This window comes from Coenobita brevimanus, chromosome 86 (genome assembly GCF_032717465.1).
Source record: "Coenobita brevimanus isolate Jiangsu-jjx chromosome 86, ASM3271746v2, whole genome shotgun sequence".
Classification (NCBI taxonomy): domain Eukaryota; kingdom Metazoa; phylum Arthropoda; class Malacostraca; order Decapoda; family Coenobitidae; genus Coenobita; species Coenobita brevimanus.
The window spans coordinates 32,557,379-32,570,058 of NC_137039.1; the positions used below are offsets into that span (position 1 = coordinate 32,557,379).

Consider the following 12,680-nt stretch of genomic DNA (forward strand, 5'->3'; position numbering starts at 1 on the left):
GTCTGCCTGACCAGACAGAAGTGTAAAACACCAGGAATAAATAAGTGCTGTATGATGTATGGTACTGTAGTGGCCTTTAACAATGGCTTTCAAAGATAGGATATGTACGAATGGGGGCCAGGGGAGAAGTCCATTATCCAGACATGCCTTTGGCTCTATTATGTTGGATAACTGAGGGATATATACTGTATACTGTGTGTGTGTATATATATATATACATATATATATATATACAGTATATATATATATATATATATATTCATTCATCTGCCATCTAAACCTGTTGCCCCATGAGAAGTGTACAAGCCCGAGGCTAGGAAAGTTGGTCCTGGCATTTAAGATGAGAGTTACCAGCCTCACTCATCCCTGAGTGGCATTACGTGAGCAATAAACCCCAACCACCCCTTGGATGTGAACCGACACAGGCTCAATCTGGTTGGAGCACCTTTACCCACTGAACCACCAGATGCCATAGTTAGGTTATATGGTCACCACCCAGCGTAGTATATGGTTTTCTGGTGTACGGGAAACCATTTGGCTTGTCACTCAGTACAGTCACCTATAGGCAGAAGGAAGTGGAAAGAATGAAAGAAAGAAAGGCAGAAGAGGAAGGAAGGAAGAGACGAAAGGGCAACCACCCGAGAGCAGTACTTCATCGACTGAGTGGATGGTGAGCACCCCCACCTACCCCACAATACAATATCTGGCAATTCAACTTAAATAACAGCAGAATCAGATTATTACTTACCTAGGGCAGGTGTGAAACTCTGTGACATGTTGAAGATGGCTGCAGAATGTCACTTGAGAAAACACGACACTCTCCCCTACTGCCTATATTTTCAACCCCGACCATCTCCCCTTCCCATTCCATCTCTTGCATGTTTTCTATGAGTCTTTCTTTTGTCTTTCTGATCTACATGAAAAGCATTATTATTTATTTTTCCATCGGTTCATTTTTCATTGTCACATCAAGGAGACAGGGGCTCATACCTAGGTACTCAGTCCAACCATTTAAGGCAAATGACTGTCACTTGCCTACGAGTGCCATTATGTGAGCAAATAAACGGCCCCTGGAGTTAAAACCTTAAGAGCATGATGTAGCTGCGTCTGATTTAAGCTCAAAGTCCCCACTATACAACACTCCTGACGCAATCATGCTATGCTGGCAAGTTGGTGCGGTACTGAAAAAGTTTGGTTTCTTTTTTGGACAGACCTTGTACATTTCCATGGTTTCTGATTGCATTTGACATGAGGGGAGGGGGGAACTATCTGCACCTTTCATGGATGTGAAGTGAGCTTACAGCAAAACTGACTGGAATACCCTCTGGAAGATGCCGAGAATACTGTATGTATGATACGAAAAGGAGACCACCATGATGGAGGTAGTAAAAGCCTTCTACATAGGAAACAATGCCTGTGTGAGAGTTAAAGTGAGACTGAGTGATGACATCTCTGGGGTGAGAGTGGAACTGAGACAGGGCTGTCATATAACCATGGCTATTTAATGTTTACGTGAATGATATTATACAAAAAATCAGTAAAAACAGTAGGTTCAGATACGAAAATGAGCCAGAAAGGTTAATGTTGGGAGGCTCTTACCTTCTCTATATGCTGATAATGCTGTATTAATAGGAAATAGAAATGTGTGCACAATGACACGGTTTGACCATAAGAGCACAGAGAAGCTGAAAGACTGACTAAAATGGTCAGTGACAGTGGTAAGTTGAAAGAAGCTGGCTTAAGAACCAAGTGGAAAGACAAGGAGCACTATATGAGGTACTGGTAGATGAGATGATGATATGCAATGGGAGTCGATGCAGTGTAGGGAAACAAATACCGGGATCTCATTTTGTTGGAGCCACCCTTTACAGGATGCAGTATCAGGTATGCTCGACAGATTCCATTCTTTCTTTAAGCCCACACTCCTGTTGACTTTACACTGGGTTTTAATTGTTCCTGTGTACAATACAATTCTTGTGTGGGGGGGCTCCCCATACACAACTCTTCTCAACAGAGTGAAGTCAAATGCTCTTCATTTCATAAACTCTCTTCCTATTACATACTGGCTTCCTTCAGGCTCTGTCTTATCACTGCAATGTTACATCTTCATCTCTTTTCTATTGCTACTTCAATGGTCACTGCTCCTCGGAACTATCTACATGCATTCCTCCTCCATTAGCACCCATCTGGCAATAAACTCTCACCCCTTTTCTGTCCAACTCTCTAATGCCAGAGTTAACCGAAGATCCAAGTCCTTCATGTATACAACAGGTCAACTCTGGAACTGTTTTCCTGTGTTTGCATTTCCTTCTGCCTATGACACCCAGTCTTTTAAATGCAATGTGTCCAAGCATCTCCAAATAAACATATCTTGAATTTCTCGCTCTCTCTCTCTCTCTCTCTCTCTCTCTCTGAGGTAACAATCCTGCAGGCTTCCTGCCTTTGGTTCCTCCTACCTTGGAAAAAATAAATAAATAAATAACATAAATACAAAAAAAACGATGATGATGACACTAGGTATGTATTTAGAACTGGCATACTGTACCATTCCTGTAAATACACTATTCAAAAGGACAAAAATATCCATCTGTGAATACTGTACTCCTGTACTGTCCTATCAAGATCAAAGGTACCTGAGGCAATGCTATATTCAGTTTAGACATTAAACGTAAAGGTGGCCTGCCACACATCCAAGTGTGGTATAATGTCAAAAATATCCCTCTAACCCTCATTTGGATTAAACTCTCATGGGCCACATTTGGGTGGAATAAGCTTAACTCACTAGACTACCAGGCATCTAGTTGTTGGCTGTGTGGTTACCACACTATGTAGTAGCTAACTAGTTTCTTTGAGTAGTGTAAAGAAAAACAATTAACTTATATATAACTTAATACAGTGTCACCTGTAGGTAGCATTATATCATGCCAAGTGGATGATGGACTCCACCTCACCTACCTGTAAATGTGCTCATACAACACAAGTTTATTTATTAGCTACAACTAAAGTACTGAACTAGGGTTGAAAAAAGGTACATTTGAACAGAGATGTTCTAATGTATCTGCGTTCAGACATAAAGAACAGACAAAACTAGCTATCTGTGGTCAGAGATAATTATGGAATAAACACAGCTTTATGTGGTCAGGAATATGATATAAAGAAAGCCAGCTATCCATGGTCAGAAACATCCTAATTTGTAACATTTCTTGGTCAGAAACATACAGTACTAACTTGTAACATACACAGCTGTCAGTTCTTATTATACTATAATTCACTATCATCTGAGCCGGAGTGTATGTGAAATAACAAAATTTAAACTGCATTCACCCACTAACAGAATGCATAAGAACCTTGTTCTGTATCAACTTGATCATATCACCTCATCTACGGTACTGTACTGTATTTACTCACTGATCAGTTTTTGGTACGAGGGCACCAAAATCCCTGGCACCCTGATGTTTGACTCGGTTGGTTCCATGCTGTCAAACCTCTTGGCAGCTACAGAAACTGAACATCAACTGCTCACAGGCTCACTTGGGCTCACTGTCTGCAAAGATTCCAACACAAAATTCATATCTCTACCACACCATTCAGAGATCTGAATTCTTAAATGCACAGAAGTTCAGACACCTTTCAAGGTAGTGACAAGACCACATACCAAATGTACCCAATTCAATAGAAGTCTATGGGGAAAAAAACATTTAAGCAACAGAAAATGTTCTGGCTTGAGCAACTATGATCCTGCTTGGAAGGAGGAATCTGTCATATGCAGAGAGATTGAATGAGTTGGTCTTATCCATCCTAACAGGCGAGCTAGAGGGGAACAAAATAGATGTGTTTAAGATCTAGCATGGGAAAAATGACACAGAGGTGATGCCAAAATGGGAACACCACTAGGGCATCACAACAAGACATGAGCTGAAGCTGTTCAAGAGGCAGGCAGAGACCCAAATGAGTATATATTCCTTCACCTAGAAAACAGCTGCTGCTTAGAACAGTCTTCCTGCTTCTGTTGTCAGTGCCCTCAGCATAGCTGCCTTTGAGTGTTATTTGATCAGCTACTGGAAAAATCAACAACTTTAGTTCAACTCTGAAGCCACACTTGGAACAACCATTATATTGAGGTTTTATTGTATACAGTATATATTTTGCTTTATATGTGTAATAACATTTTTTTTTTTTTTTTATGCAAGGAAGAAGGAACCAAAGGCCATGAGCCCGCAGTAACAGTTCCCTCCAAGAGAAAAACAAAATACAATAGAGAGCCAAATTCAAGATCCGATCATTTTGAGATGCCTGGACACACTGCGTTTGAAAGACTGGAGATCATAGGCAGCAAGTAATACAGACAGAGGGAGACAGTTCCAGAGCTGACCTGTTGCATAAATGAAAGACTGGGAGTAACGGTTAACTCTTGCATTAGAGAGTTGGACAGAAAAGGGATGAGAGTTTGCTGCCAGACGGGTGCTACGCGCCCGTCGTAGAGGTGGAGGAATGAAAGCAGACAGTTCAGAGGAGCAGTGACCATTAAAGTAGCGATAGAAAAGAGATAAAGATGCAACAGTGCGGCGAAGAGACAGAGGTTGAAGGAAGTCAGTAAGAGGAGGAGAGTTAATGAGACGAAAAGCCTTTGACTCCACCCTATTGAGAAGAGCTGTATGTGGGGAGCCTCCCCACACATGAGAGTTGTACTCCACACAGGGGCGGATAAAACCCCTGTATAGAGTCAACAATTGTGCAGGGGTAAAGAAAGAGCGGAGTCGGCTTAGCACATCCAATCTCTTGGAAGCAGATTTTACAAGAGATGTAATATGATCTTTCCAAGATAAGTCCCGAGTAAATGAAACCCCAAGCATGTTCAAGGATGATGCAGGATTAAGCTGAATATTATTAAACATTAGTGGGTATACCTGTGGAAGATTTTGTCGGGTTGATAGGTGTAAGAACTGGGTCTTAGATGCATTAAAAACAACCATATTATTTTTACCCCAGTCAGAGATACGAGCCAAGTCAGACATTAGGTGTGCCATAGCCTCATCCCTTGTTTGCTGAAGTAACTGTTGAGATGGGCGTTGCGGGAACCGAATGGAAAGGTGAAGGGTGGAGTCATCAGCGTATGAGTGGATACGGTTAGATGTACAGCTTATAAGATCATTGATGAATAAAAGGAAGAGAGTTGGTGATAGGACAGAGCCCTGAGGAACACCACTGTTGATAGATCTAGGAGAAGAACGAAGGCCGTCTACAACAGCGGCTATAGAACGACCAGAAAGGAAGCCAGCGATGAAGGCACAGATAGAAGGATAGAAACCGTAGGAGGGCAGTTTGGAAATTAAAGATTTATGCCAGACTCGATCGAAAGCCTTTGAGATGTCAAGTGCAATGGCAAAGCTTTCGCCAAAGTCCCGAAGGGAGGATGACCAGGAGTCTGAAAGGTAGGTGAGAAGATCGCCAGTGGAGCGTCCCTGACGGAACAACACAACAGGAAACTAAAAATGAAAGGTCTGTCTTTGGTCAGAAGTTTTGGTCTGTTACACACACCACTCACCTATTTTCAGTTTGATATGGTTTGCAGTTCATATTTTTCTCTTGCACAAAGATTATATCGAGAATAATGAAATATTTAGTATTTACTTGAAGTATCTTTCATCTGATGTTATATAGGACTGCAAGGATAACACAGTACTCCCATACCCCGATATCTGGCAGTGTTGTGTACCAGTGGGAGTGTTCAGTCAGCAAGTATGTCGGATATCAAAGCAGTTTTCCCCACAAAATACTGAAGAAAAGCCAGAGATGTGTTCCAGAACCAAACCCAAACTCTCATATACCTTACTCAAACAACACAGACTGACAGAAACACCATAGGTAATGTTATTATCCTCATAAACAATACTACTGCTAAAAAATGGCACATAAAACATCACATGCAAGAGGGTAGGGTAGGGGGATGTGCAGTGCTGAGAGATGCTTCAGGTCAACTGAGAGTGACAGGCAGGCAGGCAGCTGACAGTGTGCCATGAGGGGGTAGGGGAGGGCGGGGAATGGAGAGGGAGACAAGATGGGGTGGGGGAGAGAGACAAGGGGGGGTGGGGTAGGGTGGGGGGACAGGGAAGGAGACAAGAAACCCAAACAGCTCACTTTTTCACTCACTCACCGCTCACTCACTCACACACACACACACACACACACACACACACATACACATGGGAGACAAGCAGAGGTGGGTGAGGGAGGGGGATGGAAAGGGAGACAACCTGGGGTGGGGGAGGGCAGGGGGATAGGGAGGGAGACATGCCTGGCAGCACTGTGGTGGGGGATGGAGGAAGGAATGAGGGAGGGGAAGAAGAGAGGGGACAGGGAGGATGGGAGGACCAGAAGAGCCTCATTTCAAACCTAGGGAGAGGCAAGGTGTTGGACCAGCAAGGCAACAGACATTCATATTGTTCGGACTGTGGGAATGTTCCCCTATTTCTTGTGTTCAGTTGAGTGAAGTGCCAGCTGTCGATGCGCCAGATAACGGGGTATGGGTGTATTATGAAATTTTTCCTGAAGAATGATGCCTGCTGGTAATGTATGTAGGCTTTGCATGTTTTCTGAGGACACTCATTTTGTTCACTTCTGTTCCAGCTCTCCTTACTATTGATAATACAGAAATACAGCAATTCCTCGATTATCCATCATAACAGAGCCAAAGGTATGACCGGATATGGACAATGAACGGATATGGAACAATATCCTGTACTGTACCCACACCCAACCTATATGTAAAGTACCCTTCCTAATTTTGGCAGTATTCTGAGGTTTTTTGGCTGTTTTTAGACATCAAAGCACACATTGCAATATGCAATACTATCCTAAAAAAATAAATAATAATAAATAAACATAAATACCAATATGCACAGTATTGGTATGCCTCCAAATTTGGGTAGTGTTCTGCAGTGTTTTTAGACATCAAAGCACACACTGCAATATGCAGTAAAATCCTAAGAAAATACATAATAAATAAAAATACCAATATGCACAGTATCCCTCCTAATTTGGGCGGTGTTCTGCAGTTGGTCAGCAGTATTTAGACATCAAAACACACATGGGAATATCCACTGAAATGCTAGACACTAAGAATGCAATGCATAAACAACAAAAATCCACAAATATCCTAATTGTAATGTACAGTACCCCTCCCAAACAACAAAAGTCCACAAAAAAATCAATGAAGACGACGGTTGCAGTGTTCTAACCCTCTCGGGAATTCAAAAAGTTTCTGAGACAGTAAGAGTACTGTAATGGCTGACTCCGCTCACAAAGAAAAAAATTTCTCTCAATTTCAATATGCCCCCCTGAAATTGGTTATATTGGTACAAATTGTATACCAACATCTTCACTGGTGTTTAAATAAGCTAATAAAAACACACAAAACTGATGAGTAAAAGTACAAAAAAGCAGTGAAACCAAACTTGTTGGAGTGTAAAAAATATCCTCAAATAACTTCCCAACATCCTAGCACAAAATTTTGCCTGTGCTCTGCAAGAGCAAAACATATGGTAGCTATGTCTAGATGCAGAATTTCAGGAGCTTTCTCGTGGTCATTTCGATATGACCAATAGTATTCTAATAAATTGCAAAAAACTAAAACTCAAGCAGGTATGGTACGCAACATGAGGGTGGGGGAGGACTGAGGGAGAGGGAAAGAGGTAAGACGGCCAGCTGTGATCATGGGCAGGGATGGAGGAGGAACGAGGAGGTGGAGGGGGGGAGAAGCATGGGATGCCACAGGACTCTTATCATTCCGTGAGGAGGCAGACAGGTGCTTTTGCTCTGCTGGTGGGTTAGGCTCTATGTTATCATACCAAGGGCAGTACATTCCTGTTGATCCAGCCAGCAGGAGAACTTTCACCGTTCGGTAAGGACCCGTACAGTCATTCTCATTCATCTTGTGGTTTACGTCTGTTTTCCTCGCGTGCAGCTGGTATGTTTCCAATGATCAGGGTGGACGAGTGCTTTCAACCATACATTAGGGATCCGTACAGCCATTCTCGCTCACCTCGTAGGTTAGGGTCTATTACCCACGCATGGACACAGATGCCAGTGAGACACGGAATCAATTTTTACTTTGTTGGCAGCCGACCAACCGCAGAAGCCAGAGCCTTTATGAACAGTTACGAACAAATAAATCCAGTTACGGTTATAATACAGCCAAGGCCTAATGAAAGGATACGGACTACACAGATAGTCAAGGGATTACTGTACTGACTTTCCATAAACTCAAGGTGGTAAACTTTATCACACAAACTCATTAAAACTCTTGGCAGCAAACTTTGCCACACAGGTGTGGCGATTGCAACTGTCTTTTCACAATGCCATGATCTTCATGAAAGTATTTTATTACAGGATGCAACATAGATAGTTATCTAGTTATTTTAGAATACAAAAAGTGTAGAGTAAAAATAAAAGGTAAAGTGTTACCACACACATGCTGCAATTGCAACTCTTCTTACAATGTCATGATCTTCATGAAGTAATTTTATTACAGAATGCAACACTGACAGCTATCTGGTAATTTTTGACTATGAAATGCTATCTGTCTAATATACTACAGCAGTAGCTGTGTGTGTGTGTGTGTGTGTGTGTGTGTGTGTGTGTGTGTGTGTATATTTTGGGCACCCGGAACTACACATTCAAATCGCACCAAAATTGGCACAGAAATTGCAAAAAATTCGCTGAGAAGAAAAAACTTGGTCCAATCACAACTGAAAAACTTTTACTATATTTCAATGAGCGATCACATTTTGACCAAAAAATGCCACTCCTGGCGCCCGGCATAGGATCTCCATAAAATTTTTTGCCCACAGGTACAACTAAAGAATTTCGGAATTGCGTTTGGACAACTTGGGTTCCATTCCCGAAGCTGCAAATAACATGATCAATTGGTTAGCTGCAAAAAATCCAAGTGACAACATTACACTAGAACAGCACACAAACACAAGAGCCCTCCGCAGGAGCAAGTGCGAGGGGCCCGAAGGGCCCACAAGCACTTGTTCTCTCTATTGCCAGATGCCTTAAACCCATCAGAGGTAGCCACAACAAACTACCTCCATATCACCCTGTCCCCCTCCATTTCACTGCCCTCCCCCGAGCTAATACCCTCCTCTCTCATATACAGTACCTCTCTATTCCATCCCTCCATCTCAACCCTAGCCTCCCCCTCCCTCTCCCCCCCTCCACTTCACTCACATTCTCCTCGTTAGTCTCCCACCCTCAATCCTCTCCACATAGCCAAACCAACTCATTGTATTTCTCCTAATGCTTTCTATCACATCCACATCCATACCACAATGTTCCTTCACTTTCTCATTTGTCAATCTGTCTCTCCATATAACTCCACATGCTCCTCTCATATAACTCATTCCCACTGCTCTTACTCTTGATTTGTGTCCTTCCAACAAGGTCCAACCTTTACTTCCATACGATACGTGAGAGTTGGTATCACAATACTATCATGCAGTGACTTTTTTTACTTTCACGCTGACTTCCTTATTTCTCATCACTGTTTTCAAAGAACCAGCAACCTTTCTTTCTACACTGTGAAAAGGGTAGATTAAAAATATATTATACCATTTGGGGTATCTGAAGAAGCTGTCAGTTTGCCTATTGCAATGAACCTAATCTAATCAATTAACTGATGTTATTCTAACCTAACCCACTCTACCCTAACTTATCTGAAATAATCCAAACCTATTATATTCGTAAAGATTTGTAATTTAGCCATGTTAATAGTAAGATGTGTTTGGAGAGTTCTGGCAACATGTTTTGCTTCGTGGAAACTTTGTTGGGGTTAGGGTATGTGATTTAAACAATCTTTACATATTTCACAGGTAATATTTTTACCTAGTACACAGGTAATATTTAAAAAAATGCCCAGTATCCATTGTTATCTATGAAGTGCAACAAGTAACCGGTGAAAGATTAATTTCAATACAAAATATGGAAGGACCGAGCCTGTGTGGAAAGTATTAATCTGCTGGCTTACAGGGGCTGGTACTGAAGTAGCTGTCAAGAGTGTGACTCATATCGTGGTATGTGTGGGGTCACCGAGGGGAAAAGGGAAGGATTGTCATGGTATATGTGGGGATGTCAGGGAGGCTTGTCCTTGTACTGGGGTCATCTTGACATGACACCCATCACTCTGTTCAACAATGCTAGTCTGCCGGCTACAGCAATTGTTGGTGTTACAAATAACATTGTTATAAGAACATGAGAGGAATACAATAGTATGCCAGTTGGCCCATTATTGGCAGCTCCTACAAGTAACTATCTATCTATTGCCAGACGCCTCAATCCCGTAAGAGTTAGCCACAAACAAATCACCTCCACGTCGCCCTGTCCCAAGTCATTTCACTGCCCTGCTCCCAACTCACACCCCCCTCTCTCACATACCTTTCCACCCTATCCCTCCATCTCATCCTCGGCCTCCCCCTCCCTCTCCCACCCTCCACCTCACTAACATACACTCTCCTCATCAATTTCTCACCCTCCATCCTCTCCACATGGCCAAACCACCTCAGTGTGTTCCTCCTAATGCTTCCTATCACATCTACATCCACACCACAATGCACCTTTATATCCTCATTTGTCAGCCTGTCTCCATGTGACTCCACAAGCTCCTCTCAAATAACTCATTTCCACTGCTGTCACTCTTGACTTGTGTCCTTCCAACAATGTCCAAGTTTCACTTCCATACGTTAGAGTTGGTATCACAATACTGTCGTGTAGTAACTTTGTTACTTCCATGCTCACTTCCCTATTTCTTATCACTGCTTTCAAGGAACCAGCAACCTTTCTTCCTTGTTGTACCCTTTCAAGCACTTCACCCTCCAAACTTCCATCCTTACTCATCACACTACCCAAGTACTTAAACGTACTCACATTTTCCATTTCCTCACCATCCAACCTCACTGTACATTCATTGACTTCACCTCTCTCAAAGACCATCACCTCACTCTTCCCTCCATTCACATTTAGATTCTATTTCTTACACACACTCCCAAACTCATCCACCAAGCCTTGTAGCTCCCCTTCGCCTTCACTTAACAACACAGTATCATCTGCAAACAAGAGTATAGGGGGTTTCCAAACACTACCCTCTCTCACTAGGGCCACTCCAACACCCACTGCCCTACCTTAGGCGTGTTTTTGTCATCCAAGCTGGTGCTCGGGATTCGAAGTGCGTCTTGGGGCGCTTGGTTTTTGTCCGCAAAAACAGTCCAGGATACGTAGAACCGAAAAATTACGTGCCAATCGCAAAGTAAACAGAGGGGTTCGCCGAAGACGATCTTCTGACGAATATGCAACTTACATGTAGCCGTTATCTGTGCTGAACTGGCTCTATATGTCGTTAATATTAGCCACCTGCACCCAAATTTTATGTACATAATGCTAATTTCAGAATATTTATCATTTATGTGCCCTTGCTGGCCAATCTCACTCTCCCCAAGCTACACCAAGACTTCTCCCGACCACGCTTGGGTGGGATACGAAGGCGTCTTGGTTTTGATGACAAACGCTTGGGCCAGCTTCGTATCACTTTGGCCGACAAAAACAGCGCAGCTTGGTTTCACCGAAGATGGCTTCGAATCCAATCCCTCAGCTTGGACAACAAAAACGCGGCTATTGTATCTCTTTTATTACCCCATCCATGTACAGATTGAAAAACCATGAAGACATGACACATCTGTTTCAACCCAACCTTCAAAGAGAAAAATTCACTTACCGTAGTTCACCATCCACACGCACTGCAGCCTTAGCACCATCATACATACTCTTCACAGCATTCAACAAATAACTAAACTAATAAAAAGGGGCATGGGTAGTAAAGAGTTATGGCATTAGGTTACACACAAAAGAATGAGAATGGATACTTCTGATATTCCAGAAATCGGTTATCAAGGTATTGTAATCTTCAAGATTACCAAAAACAGGATATACAGAAGGCTACGCACTTTGCTGGCAGGCGATTGTCGGTGAACTTCTGCCTACGACAAAGTTTCCCTTCACCTTGTAATCCTGATCATTGCTGGAAATGAAAGGAAATTCAACACTTCCGAATCCACATCTGCCTTAGCGTGGGTTCTAAAAGCCGCCCGAGATTGTATTGCATCAGAATGAAGTAGTATTGCCAACTACAAATTTCAAAACTCGCTAGACTGGACCCCCAAATCGCTAGATTTGGACAAAAACAAGCTAGATTTTAAAATGTCTATCATATAAAAACACTAAGATAAGGATAATTCACGCAATCTGAGATACTAATGAAGAGTTTAAATGTTTCATAATTCGATTACAATTAGCCTGATTACAGCAAGAAAAAATAAGTACTATTGCTTTTATTGTTCATTGGACACATTAATCAGTATAGAGATCTGGCTATACAATGGAAAAATTAAACATGGGAATTACTTATTATCTTGTGCTATACTTAGTAATCAATGAATTTAAAAAGAAAATACATGTGATTTCCAGATCTTGAAAGGTGAAAATGTGTTCTGTGAATGTTGAAAGCAACAGTACCTCCGTCACAAAAAAAAAAAAAAAAAAATGAAACTAACTCACCGGGGGCAGTAACCGACTCGCCGACGCTCATGAGCAGGAAATATACGTGAGCCAAGGAACGTGAACTGGCAACT

General features: G+C 42.2%; 1 protein-coding gene across 3 annotated transcripts in view; it reads right to left on the minus strand.

The window, feature by feature from the left end:
* Window positions 1-12,105, minus strand: part of LOC145410795 (uncharacterized) — a 54,998-nt gene extending 42,893 nt beyond the window's left edge. For all 3 annotated transcript variants that reach the window (XM_080280908.1, XM_080280905.1, XM_080280904.1), the window contains exons 1-2: window positions 11,997-12,105; window positions 3,409-3,544 (exon numbers count right to left, since the gene is read on the minus strand). The gene's annotated coding sequence lies outside the window, so the exon portion shown is untranslated. The remainder of the gene's footprint in view (window positions 1-3,408; window positions 3,545-11,996) is intronic.
* Between the last annotated feature and the right edge of the window lie 575 nt (window positions 12,106-12,680).